Source organism: Phascolarctos cinereus, unplaced genomic scaffold (genome assembly GCF_003287225.1).
Source record: "Phascolarctos cinereus isolate Bilbo 61053 unplaced genomic scaffold, phaCin_HiC Scaffold_9;HRSCAF=440, whole genome shotgun sequence".
Taxonomy (NCBI): Eukaryota; Metazoa; Chordata; class Mammalia; order Diprotodontia; family Phascolarctidae; genus Phascolarctos; species Phascolarctos cinereus.
Window position 1 is genome coordinate 122,871,697 of NW_027556402.1, and position 14,104 is coordinate 122,885,800.

The 14,104-nt window shown below is 34.9% G+C and overlaps 1 pseudogene; it reads right to left on the reverse strand.

Moving 5' to 3' along the window:
* Positions 1-9,328: 9,328 nt before the first annotated feature.
* On the reverse strand, positions 9,329-10,070 carry LOC110194893 (calcium and integrin-binding protein 1 pseudogene; annotated as a pseudogene).
* Between the last annotated feature and the right edge of the window lie 4,034 nt (positions 10,071-14,104).

Below are 14,104 nucleotides of genomic sequence, written 5' to 3' on the forward strand. Positions count from 1 at the left end.
ATACAACCATGAATTTTCACTAAAACCATGAATTTTCATTAAGTTCAGTTTGCTTTTTTTTTTTAAGCATACAGTTATCCCTTCCAGATCATGGCGTTTAGGGGCATGGCACCCCTGTGATCTGGAAAATCTGTGTAAATTGTTTTGGCTGTCTCATTGTACCAGAAAGAAAGTCCGATTTTTGTTTTCTTTTCATTTTATGGGCTTTTTACAGTACCTTATTGTAAAATTTGGGTTAAGTATTTGGTCATAGGCTCTGTGCAGTGTGCTGGTCTTTGCGTGCTGTGTTGCAGCTTCTACAAACTTCCCCCAAAATTCTGATTTAACTTCTCTTGCTGACCTGTGATATAGTGAAACAATGATGGGAAAACCCATGCTACAGAAGGGATAACTGTATTTCAAATTTGACATGGCAGTCCTAACACTGCCATGTTGATTTGAGTCTCCTGAACTTTGCACTCTTCTGTGATAAAAAAAAAAGAAATGATATTTTCTTCCTCTTTTTTTAAAATTTTATTGTAGTATGGTTATCTACTCATTCCTCTACTGTAGTCCTACTGACATTGTCTTTTAGCAATGTGCCTGGTCTCCACTAGGCTTGCACCACGGTGGTCTAATCAAGACACTGCTCAGCTGGATAGCTACTGGACTCTGCTTTGATGATCACAGTGTCCATATCAAATACTGGTCTACTGGGCATGAAGGCCCTGAACGTGCTTCTTGGCTGTAGGATTCTCAGCCTCTGGCTTTTGGCTGAGATGAAATCCTCACGTTTTGTTTTTAACTGAATGCCGGTAAAATGGATATTCCTATCTCTTTTAGAAGTATCAAAAAAAAAATCCTTGCCCTAAGATCAGTAGAAAAAAAATTTGTCTCTTCTTTCCTTGGAGACTTGGCTATCCAGGCTTTTATCTGCATAATAGTCAAGTGAAGAAGATGGGTATGATGACCATCAATGGTTAGGGATTTGGAGAGTAATGATATTAGAAGATAAAAGTAATTTTTTTTAAATGGCTTATCATTTCTGCTGCAAATATATATATATATATATATATATATATATATATATATACATATATATATATATGTGTGCGCATATATACATATGCATACATATATATGCACACATATACATGCATATATGTTCAAATATATACATATATGTGTGTATAGATATACATATGTTTCATCTTTAAAGAGGCTGAAGAATTTCCTTGTTCCATCAAATCTAGAACCTGACTTAAGATAAAAAAAAATGCTATCCATCTCCAGAGAGAGAACCAATGAACTCTGAGTACAAATTGAAGTATAATTTTTTCACTTTCTTTAATTTTCTTGCTTTTAAAAAAATATGGCTAATACAGAAATATGTTTTGCATGATTTTATATGTATAATTGATGTCGTATTGCTTGTGGGTACAGGAGGGAGTTGAAAGGAGAGAGAGAATTTTGAATTTAAAAATTTAAAAGAATGTTAAAAATAAATAAATAGACCAGAAGGAGCTATCTGTATCCAGAGAAAGAACTGAGAGATAGAAGTATGTAAAGAATGATTTTGTATAAAATACATATTTTCTTTTAATGTTAGCAAGCTACAGACTGGGATTAGGGAAGAAAAGAAAAAAAAGAAATAAAAGTATATGATAATTGTATTTACATTTAAAAGGAATAGCAAACTGGACACAATAGATTTGCAGTTTCATGTGCAATCATCTTTTTTATTAGACTATTTTATGAAATTGTTTGTCTTACTTCATAAATTTTAAATTAAATTAATTTAAATGTTTAGATAGTCAAAAACTAAATAGAATACATTTAAAAATAAATGGTAAATTGAAAATTCATTCCTCATTCTAAAAAAAAAATCTAGACCCTGTTTCAAGAATATAATCTATGAATGAAAGCGATCAGACACAAATGAAGAAGAATTCTCAGGCAATCATAAAACATGCTCCTGGTAAGAGTATAACTCTTTAAGATCCCACTAGGGAACTGCCAATTTAAACATAAAATGATGAGCAATAATGTGAGAAATTATTTAATTTGTTAATATATATATATATATATATATATATATATATATATATATATATATATATGGTATTTGGCCTTAGAGATCATCCGTTTCAACCTCCCTTTTTTTTCACACTAAGAAACTGAGGTCAAGAGAGATAATGGCACTTGGCCATAGTGATATGGGTAGTAATCAGAAGAATCATGATTGGAAAAAAGGTCCTCTAAGTATGGTGTTCTTTTCCTTGCACTACGTTGGAGAAGTGCCTTTCAAAGATCACACAAGTAATAAGAAGAGTTGAAATTCAAGTCCATGTCCCCTGACTACAAAGGTATTGCTTCTTCTACTATGTCATGATGCCTGTGAATGACTAACAAAAAAAATCTTATTCAATACGAAGTCAGATAATTTGATCTTATTGTAATACATACCAACACGACATTTCCTACCTTTTCTTTAAATGTATTATCTTTCCTGTGATTTTAATGTTTCTAAACAAAACATCCTAACATATTTTTAAAGAAGGAGAATAGTAACAAATTTTAAGAGTGATTCTCTTAATTTCTCTTAATTCTCTTAACTATAGGTATCCAGGCACAAAGAAAAAAAACACTCTACTCTCAAATTCTTTAAGATATTTGTGCCAGTAATAACTTAATTGGGTAATTACATATGTAATTGTTTAAACATATTTATGAACTATACACACCCACTGACTTGATCTCACAATGGAGGATTGTTAGTTCATCTCAAAGATTTATATGAATAGTCACAAGCTGGTAATTAACATGACATTGTAAGGGAAAAGAGGTAAATTCAAAAATGAGCAGAATCCAAGGCATACAAAGCTCTATAGTTCAAGAAAATATTCTTAAATTGTACTGCACTTAGAAGGAAACAGGCAACCAATACAAAGTTTAGAACGTAAATGAATAGAATGGGATGCCTTAAAAAAAAAACAAAACCAAAAAAACTCTTTTTTTTTCAACTTGATTGTTTCAAAGCAAATATGTTATCTTAGGGTAGAACAGCAGCTGCAATATATGTAGCAAAGAAGCTTCGAAAGGAGATGTGAGTCATGATTTGTGTGTGTGTGTGTGTATGTGTGTGTATGTGTGTGTGGAAGTGAGAGTAACATGTTTACAATTCAGGAACAATTCAAAGTCACCAAAATGCATAGTGGTTATTGTTAGGGAGCCCAGACTTGATGAACAATATAGATTGTGTAATGAAATAATAATAAAACGGTGTAATAGATATATAGGCTTTAAAAAATAATAAAGCATGACCAGACAAATATAAAAAATTAAATATGAAGAAGCTCACTCTTTTCTAGAATGACAGAAGGCAAATCTCCAGACTGGAAATATAGACCACAGAACTGATTGAAGAATTCAATGAATAAACTAAATTGAATCATATCATTTCTATAGACCACAATGTCCTAGACATAACATGGATACATAACAATTTAAAAACTATGTTTCTAACAGTTATTGCCATGACAAACACTCGTATTCTGTAATCTACATGGAATGAAAATCTCCAAAAATATAGAGAACAAGAAGAAGAGAACAAAATTATTTGGAAACAGAATAAGGAAGCAGAAGCATCCCTACTGTCCTGTCTGCTACTAAAGTGGTACTAATAATGCTTTCAATGAGCCTACATAGGAGAAGTTTATGACTAAATGCTTTTTTTGGGGGTCAACTTTGCAAAGTAGTCTATCCACCTGTAAAACAATACACAGAACACCAAATATGAAAGAATTGTAAAAAGACAATTTCAAGTCCAAGGGCTACTTTTTTCTAAACCTCATTAAAAAGAGTTTAAAATATCATAATATAAAGAAGAAAAAACAATCACAATAACTAATTTATAGCAAATGTTAAGATTTACAAAGCATTTTTCTAATGAGATATTTGTAAAGAACTTTGTAGGTGCAGTATAAATGCTATCTATTATGCATTATCTCATTTACGTTCATAGGTACTTCCTCATTTTATAAATGGGAATGATGAGATTCTGGAAGATTAAATGATTTGGCCAATGTAGCAGTCCTTAAAGCATGTGCTTTGCCTCAAACACTTACTTGGAAGCCATAAGCCATCCACTGGATACTTAGAGCCATAATACCACTATTGATCATGTCCTTATCAGATAAAGGGATTATCAGATGACATGTTAGGTCATTATACCAATTAGCTATTGCTTAATCCGCAGGGACATAAGTAGCATCTGGTAAAATGAACCTTGCTGCAGACTACAATGTGGGAGGCCTAATTCTAGTGGGGTTGTGCTAGGTGAGGGGTATTCTCAGTGTTTTACTGCTATTCCAGAAGATACTACCATCCCTGGGCCTGATCTCTCTGCTTCTTCTCATGCAAGGAATCTTGCATGCTAACTGTTGATGCAAAGAGAATTTAATCTTTTTTTTTTAAACAAGATCATTTGTGTATCTCCATTCCTTAGGGTTCCTGTTAAAAATTATATTCACAGTTTTCAGAAGTCATTTTGTTGGATAAATATGTTTGTAAGGAGCTAGGAATTTACCCATGTGCTCGCTAGTCCATGTGTTTGTTAGTCCTCATTAGATAACTTTCTCCTTCTGGAAATAAAATTGGCTGTTTATTCAGGGACAAACATCCTATTGGGCATTGTCTCAAAAAATCTAAAAAAACAAGGAACACTGGCTTTTAGCAGAATTGAAGGAGAAATTCACATAGTACTCTTAAGACCTCTTGGATAGTAGTATAACACCTTTCTGTCTCAGAACCAACCCCACACTGGAATATTTTGTGTGATTATACAAAGCATAATAATAAATTGCCCCAGGCAAATCTCTAAGATTAGAAGTTACAGACACTTCTGAAGAGCGAATATATAAAATGGAAGTTGCCCTACTGATGTAATCACACAAAACTAAATAGCAAATCAATGTTGTATTGTTGAGTTTTATTTCTTTGTTACAAACTTGTTAGGTAGGTAGGACAGATTTTTATTCATTTACCCATTTTATGTATAAGTAAATTGAGTCTCAGGGAAATGAATTGAACTAATTGTTGAATATTGTCAATATAGCTTACTTGCCTCCAACATTTGTGTGCTTTCCATTACGCCAGACTGCTCCCCGGTTTGCTTACGTGTATTTCTGTGGAATGAGTTTGGTGGTTTTCTTGATGAAACCTATAAATCAGGTACTTAACAAGAGAGAAAAGTACTGAGGAATAATCTAAACTACTATTAATCTATCTTGCTCTTAGGGGAAGGACCAAATGGTGCTTTGGTTTGAGTTGGATCCTTTCTAATAATAATTACATGTGTACCACCTTTTGAGGAAAATATACATAAGAAGTACTAAAAGAAATAGAAAAAAATAAGAAAGTTAAATATGTCTGTTAATACAGACCTTTTGAAAGTTAGTCAATTTATAATAATGTGACTGATTGAAAATCTGTTCATGTATTAACTTTTATGGTCATTGCCACGTGGCTTGAGAAAGTTGAGTCCCATTCTAAATGTCAACTCAAATGTCAAAGCTTGTTTAAAGGTATGTGAAACCCAAGAATTTGAATAGTTTTTTTTTTTCATTTCTTTTCAGGTTCATTTGATATTAATGAAAACTGTATTCTAATACTCACATATGTTCCCATTAGGTTTTAGTTACAAAAGTATTGCTCCATTCAGCTCAATAAATAATACTGTCAATTTTATAAATGAGTCTAATCAGGTATTTCCATTTGTTACCATATTATTCCTGTGAATATTTTTTTGAAAAATACATTCTTATCCCATAATTAGATATCTCTTTTAATGAATCCAAAAAAAAATGTTTTTGTGATGAGAAAGTTATTTTGTTTTTTTAAGGCCTAATTATGACTCATAAGAAGTGAAGAGGAGGCCATGGGCTATGGACTAAAACAGGCCATGGACTAGTCCATTTAGGTCATGGACTAAAATGTGGAATTGCTAATACAGTGTCTTCCACCATATGTCCATGATGGAAAGAAAAGACTCAGTCATCTGGCAGATGGATTTTCAATTATTTTTTTTTTCTTTTTACTCAATTGAGACGATCAAATTATTGAACACCACAGGGTCACGCTATTTTATTAGTAGTGTTTGTTCTTCTCTATTTGGTTAAAATAATTTATTATTCCTTTTTCCATTTGAAGTTTTACATACTGAGAGTTCATTTCCTGGACAAGTTGGCTTTGATAGGGCCTGAACCTTGTGCTCATTTATTAGCTAATGCCACCATTTTATTCTTATTCGTTTGCAGCTTCACAATCATGCTTGATTTCCTTGAAGTGAATAATTAATAAAGCAAACTGTTCTTCTGGTTGAATTACAGCTAAACAGCATAACATAATGTCTGTGCGTTTTTGTTTTTATTCCAATGCTAGCAGACACAACTTATTCAAGATCAACAACCAAAGTAATCTTATATAAAGAAATGTGGATAAAAATCTGAGTAGGTGCTTCCATCCTGTGTAGACAACTACTCTGAGAGACTTAAGAAAGCAAGAAGTTACTTTGTATTTCATTTTTGCATATATTATCTGTTTGTATAAAAGTATATTTAAATTAAACAATGCATCATTTTTGTTTTTGTTTGTTGATTTTTTTAAACATATCAATTACTAGTCTATAATCATTTCCAGTTTCATTCAGAACATCCAGTTTGCACAGGGTCATATTAATGGTTTTTAATCAGTAGGACCAATATGTCTGTATCCCTGCCAGGTGGTCTTTCTATGTCTATGAATTATGACCATTCTGATAGACCAGTTATTTTAATCTCAGTTTGGGAAGGTTGCATTGTAATAGAAAGAACAATAGATTTGGAATTAGGAAACAGCAGTTGAAGTTCTGAAGCTCCATTCAATAGTTTCATTGTTTTAGACACATCTTATAATCCCCCCAAGTATCATTTTCTTCATTTATATTATGTCTGGGATCACTTCCAGTTGTCAAAAAAAACCAAATAACTTAAATATTTATTAGATGACAATTATTAGGTGATCCATGAAAATAGCCTATATCCTGGGGAGTCTGAGGCTGATGTTGAGGGTGGAGGATCTCCTGAGTTGAGGTTTTCTGAGCTGCAGTGGGGCTAAAGTTAATCAGGTATATTTATTAAATCCCGACGAAATATAACCAATCTCCATTTTTAGAAGGTGACCAGCCTACCTAAAAAGGAGAAAATTGGCCTCAGGGAAACTAGACCAGGTCAAAGTTGCATGCTAATTAGCACTATGATTATCTTGTGAATGGCCACTGAACTTCCAGCCTGGATGAGATGAGGACTTCTCAAACAAACAAACAAACAAACAAACAAACAAACAAACAAGCAACAACAGTAAGAGCAAAAAAAAAACCCTGCATATTTTGTCAAATTAAGAGTGATTAGTTCTCATCTTTACATCTATCTTGTATCTGGACCCAGAACTGAATCCAATCCATGTGAGTCCATAGTCCTTGTTAGGAGTTGTGGGGAGTGGGGTGTTATGAAAGTGGTCATGAATTACATTTTGAGAACTGACCTCAAGAAAGCCATTTTCTCTTTTGACTTTTTTCTACATGAAGTTGTTCCCAGAAAATCTTTTTTTGCATACTCATGCTATAACATGTGTCTCAAATGTATGTAATGAGCTTCACAATTTTCAAATAAGCACTCAACATACTCATTGCATATCTTATACAGGGCAGCTTTTTATTGCATTCCACTAAAAATACACAAGATGCAGAGGAATCATGGTAGCCCATAATCAGATACAGAAACATACAAAGCATTAAAATAGCCCATCAATTAACCCTGGAAATTAAGTGAATTTTGGACTGCCTTTGTGACAACCCTTTGACATTCTGGTGAATCTGTTATCTATAAAATCACATATAGTCTAAAACTAGTACCACTGCCAAGATCTTTAAACTGTCCCAGGAATCTAAACATCCTATGCTTCTGAAGAGCTAATCACCATCCTATTGTAACTTCTCTACCCCTCGAAGCTCAAGTTAACATTATCTTGTATTTTATATGTTCTATCAGCAAAGGGTCAGTGGGCATGGATATGTCCTGGAGTGTTGTGTGAAAGGGATCTTTTAGAATCAACCAAAGGACTACTTCCTTCAATTTTATCAAATCGAAATGTGAATCAATCAGCTTACTTCCATGCAGTATGAATATAGATCAGATGATGAGCTAATAAAATATGAAAGTGCTTTGGCCAACAGATTTTTTAAAAAAATAATAAATGAAGCCTAGCAAGCCAAGGCTCATTATTGTGCTGTTAGACAATGAGTAGAGGAACATTTCACAAGTAATATGAGCCAATGTATTCTGCCATTATTATATCCCAGGGCTTCATAAATGAATTTTAAGACATCCTAACCATAGTTATATCATTTGACCCCAAATATTGCATGTTTCATCTTGTTGCTTTCTTTTTGTTGTTGTTTAGTTGTTTTTCAGCAATGTCCATACCTTTGTGATCCTATTTGGGGTTTTCTTGGCAAAAATACTGGAGTGGTTTGCCATTTCCTTTTTCAGTTAATCTTACATATGAATAAATCAGGCAAACAGGGTTAAATGACTTGTCCAGAGTGACACAACTAGTAAATGTCTGAGGCCAGAAAGACTAGTCTTTGTTACTCCAGGCCAAACACTATCTATCTCATCACCTCGTTTCTTTGTTAAATGTAAATAAAAAATGCAGAGACAAATGAGGTGAGGTAAGCAAGAGAAAGGATGATAAAAGGAATGGAAATTTAAATCCCCACACTATAGTCAAAATGGTTCATTTCATCTTATAAAATCTTTGGGAATATTTGTATCATGAAAAGTTCAAAAACAAGATACAGTTTATCTATTTTGGTATTTCTCTGGTGTATATCACTCAAAAATAATTTCTTGAAGTAAAAGTTTACAATTAATGATTTGGAATAGGACACAAGATATATGTGTGAAATATCTTCAATCTATAAAAGTTTTTTGTAATCATCCATGAAAAACTGTTTCATTTACTTTTTCTTACAGGGTATTATGATAAATTGTTATGAATTAACAATCAAATAGGGGTGCATTTGAATTTATGTTGCACCACTAATAGAAACTGAAATGGTGCTCCAACACTTGATGATTGAATAATGAAAGGCAGTCAGGAGGGTGATGAATGAATGAGAACAAATAGCTGAATGTCAGAAAAAGCCCCATTTCTAAAGATGATTCTCTCATATTATCAACAGAAACAAGTCTTTACCTTGCAAAAAGTTGTTTTCCTTTTTTTAAAACTTCCTAATATTTATTATTGATTAGTATACACATGAACCTTGTTGCCACAATGGCAGTGAGGAGAGGAGAGCCCAGGGGGCTGGACACCTCAGTACAAGCCCCAGGGCTAGCCCAGGCGTGGCAACCATTTGCAAGGAGTTGGCACTGCAGGTGAGGTCAGTGCATAGAAGAGAATTGGTATATCCAGACACTGCAAGTACCCACCACAGGATGATCTTAAAGGAGCTGGTTGAAGTCAGGTGAATGGGAGATAGCATTTTGGAGCTCTGAGAGGTTGATGGTACCATCCCTGTCAATGTCAGACTCTTCTAAGGCATTCTCAGTTATCTGCTTCATCTCAGAGGTGCTGAGTTCAGTGTCCTGCCCTTCCCCAGTAAGGCAGTTCATAGCTGCTTCAGATCCTCTTGATTCAAAGTCCCATCATCATCAAAATCGAAGATGCAGAACTTGATTTAGCTGCATCGGCTGAAGACACTTGAAGAGGTCCAAGTAGTCTTCAAAGCTCAAGCTGTCTCTTTCTTGTGCTGTGGCGAACATATGACAAATATGTGCCCTGAAGGGATTGGCCTTGAGCTCTGGAAGTGTTAAGATCTGCAAGGTGCATAATCAGACTCTCAGACAATCTTCCATATTCTGAAACTCCTCAGGAGGCAGATCACTAAACCTCTTGTGGGCCAAAAGAATCTCCTGCTTCATCAGGAACATTAATTCCTGGTACTCTGTCAGCAGCTCCTTGGAGAGTTGACTGGTCCAGCTGCCCATGGCCTTGCTATGGACACTGGGTCTAGACCTAGCAACTCCACCAACTCCCATCCTGGACAGCAACAACTTTCCAACTCAATTCCGGCTTTGTAAAAGGTTTTTGAAGGAATTTGGGACTGAAATTGATATTAAAAGATATCGTAATAATAAAAAGTAAACAGAAGTATTAACAACCTTTGCAATCATGTAGCCCACTCTATTTGTTTAACAGAAAAAGAAACTGAAGCTTAGAGATCTTAGATGGATTGCCTAAAGTACCACAGGTGGATATGAGGAGAACCAGGATTCACATCCAAGAATTTTAATTCCAAATTCAGCATTTTTCCATTACATACTAATGTTTCATTCTCTTACTTTTTATCAGAATATTATATCATAATCTAGGGTTCAGCTAAGGGAAAATCAACCCAAAATTTAGGAATATTGAAACTAGATATATAATTAAATGAATTAACATTTCCTGAATAATTCTTCATTACAATATAAGGTAAAGATGAAGTACAAGGTGGCCTAAGAGAGATATAGGAAATGGCACATTGCAGGCAGGTCAAACCATCACTACCACTTTAAGCCTCCCATCAGACCCAGATGGAGACAGCTCAGGTAACTTTACCTAAGAGACTGGGAAAAGCAATGACTCATAGCTCCCCCTGCAACCATGATCTAATTGGGGGCCAGTAGAGAAGGGTACCACTATGTTAGATATCAACACCAACAATAAGAAGGGGAGTCCAAATGTCGCAGGAATAAAAGAATACCACATTACCCTTTCCGCTACAAAGACCACAGGCCCTAATTCTAGCTCAACTCTTGAAGCTAGCTTTCAGAGAAACAATACTTGTAAAACTTTGATTTGTCAGTTATTTCTGAAGGTGATGCAACCTGCTCTTCCTGAGCAGGTAAAGGCTCAAAAAAGGAAAATCCTTACCACCAAAACCTTTGTTATTATCAAATGGTTCAACATGAGATAATGGATATGTTTTCTATAACAAAATTGACCCTAAATATCAACGAATAAATGATCATTATTGAGTACCTACTATGTGCCAATCACTGTTCTAAGTATTTGGGATACAAAAGATCAAAAGACAGGAGCTTACCATCTATTGGGAGAGACAGCATGCAAGCAAATATATACAAAACAAGCTAGGAAATAATTAAATAGGAAATAATTGAAAGAGAGAAGGCACTGGAGGTTTCCTGTAGAAGGTGGGGCTTAAAGAAAGCCAGGGAAGCCAATAGCAGGAATGGAGGAGGGGAGAGCATTCCAGGCAATGAGAACATCCTGAAAGAATGCCTGGAACCAAGAGATAGAGTGTCTTATTCATGGTATAGCCAGGAGACAAGTGTCACTGGATCAGCATCCACATTGAGGAGTAAGGTGTAAGAAAACTGGAAAGATGTGAGGGAGCTAGGTTCTCAAGGGCTTTGAATTCCAAGCAAAGCATTTTGTATTTGTTCCTGGAGGCAATAGTGAGCCACTGGAGTTTACTGCTGTGTGTGGGGGAGGGTGTGGTGAGGGGAGTGACATGAAAATTTAAGGAAAATCATTTTAGTGTCTGGAGAATACATTGGAATGGAGAGGCCTGAGGCAGACTAACCCGAGAGCAGCTATTGCAACAGTGCAGGTTTGAGGTAAAGAGGGTATGCACTGGAGAAGTGACAGTGTCAGAGGACAGAAGGGAGTGAGTTTGAGTGATATTGCAAATGTGAAATCGACAGGTTTTGGCCACAGCTGAGGGTGAGAGATAGCGGGCAACCCAGGATGACTCTGGAGGGTCTGGGTGCATAGTGATTCCCGCTACAGAAACAGAGAAGGTAGGAGGGGGAGACGGTTTAGGAAGAAAGAGAATGAGTTCTTTTTTAGACACATCAACTTTAAGACTTCTATTGGACATCCAATTTGAGATGTCTAAAACACAATTAGAGATGAGAGCTTGGAGATCTGTATAGAGACTGGAACACGGTAGGTACGTTTGAAAATCATCAGAATAGAGATGGTGATTAAATTGATGGGAGCTAATGAGATCACCAGGTGAAGCAGTTTAGAGGCAGAAGAAAACAGGCCACAGGACAGAATCCTGAAAGGATATTGATGTTTGAGGGCATTATCTGGAGGAGGATCCAGCAAAAGAGACAGTGAAGGAGCAGTCAGAAATCTAGGAGGAAAGCTAGCAGAGAGTGCTGGTCTGAAACTTTAGAGAGAAGAGAATATCAGGAGAAGAGAGTGATAAATAGTGTCAAAAGCTGCAGAAAGGTCAAGGAGAACGAGGAGAGAGAAAAGGCCATTGAACACTTTGGACATCTGGACATATAATTTACAGTGGAACAATGTGAGCTTGCAATTAGCAATGGTCTTTCTTTTCTACTTGTATTCAAAGTGTTTAGCATAGTATTTTGCATATAGGAAGTGCTATATGTATATGTGTATATATATGTATTATACACATTTTTATATATACATATATACACATACACATAATACATATATATATATATATATACACACATATACATATTCATCAATTCACTCATATTCTAATCTGTGGCCAGTGTTTTTTGTGTGTGTGTGGGGGTGGGTGGTGTGTGCACGTGCGCATGATCAAGTGGGGTTCAAGACAGTTATCAGCTTTTATGTCTTTCCTAATTCAATGATTCACTTAAGCGAAAAAGAAAATAAGGCTTTTTTTCATTGAATTGATTAATACCTGACTACATTGACTCAGCTCGTATGTTTTCTCATTGGGAAGATATATTTTCTTTGAATTTTGCTAACAGAGATGTTGGCATGTATAGGCTAGGACGAGATAACTATTACACTCCCAAATCACAAAATATTGCTAGAAAAAAGTACATTTAAGGCCAAACAAAATTAAGTTTGAGGGCAGCTCAAGTGGAAGCTATGTGGCTTGTGGAAAAAGAAAGTAGGTGATGGAATAGATAGTGTTTGGCCTGGAGTAAGAAAGACTCATCTTTCTGAGTTCAAATTTGGCCTTATTCAAATAGCTGTGTGACCCTGTGACCCACTTAACCATGTTTGCTACAATTTCCTCATATGTAAAATGAGCTGGAAAAGGAGATGGCAAACACTCTAGTATGTTTGCCAAGAAAATCACAAATAGGGTCATGAAGAGTCAGACACAACTCAAAATGACTAAACAATAGCAAAAATTTGAATTGTACTATTGGACAAGAACTATTAACAGCGTTCCATTGTCAAAAAATAGCCAATCCCAACTGGAGTCAAGGTACTAGGACAATATGAGGACCCTAGATTTTAAGTGAATCAGTCATTAAATAAGATTGAGAAACAAATTTAAAGGGAAATTAGTAAGTTGAAAGAGAGAAATTTCAGATAGGTAGTACTTTCCCTCTTGATTTCTTGAGCATTCTGGGATAGAATTTATTCCTAGGAATGAAAAGGATTTGTCTGTCTTATCCTCTAATTTTAGTAGAATGACACTTTTAGCAGATGCCTAGATGGCTGGATTCCCACATTACATTTTTTTTTGCCTCTGTTCCAATTTGTTTCTATTTATATTAGAAAAGCACCATCCATATTGACTATATTGACCAGATGGTCTGTAGTATCTTCTCACAACAATTTCTCTTTTAAGATTCTTTTCTTTCACCCTTACCAAAATTTTATCTACTGTTTCGAAATTTAGCTACATGCATTTGGAAATAATTTTACATCTCTGTGATATGCAAGTTATCTCAAAAGTTTCAGTACAGTTATTTAATCTTTAATAGATTAAATAAATTAGTAGTGGTATTTTTGGGTCAAAGGGTAAAAGCAGTTTAATAACTCTTTGGGCATAATTCCAGATTACTCTCCAAAGTGGTTAGATCAGTTCACGATTCCAGCAACAATGAATTAGTGTCCCACTTTTTCTACACCCTCTCCAAAATATGTCACTTTCTTTTTCAATCGTTTTAGCCAATCTGATAGGTATAAAAAGGTATCTTAAGGTTGTGTTAATTTGCATTTCTCTAATCAATACTGATTTAGAGTATTTTATATGATTGTAAAT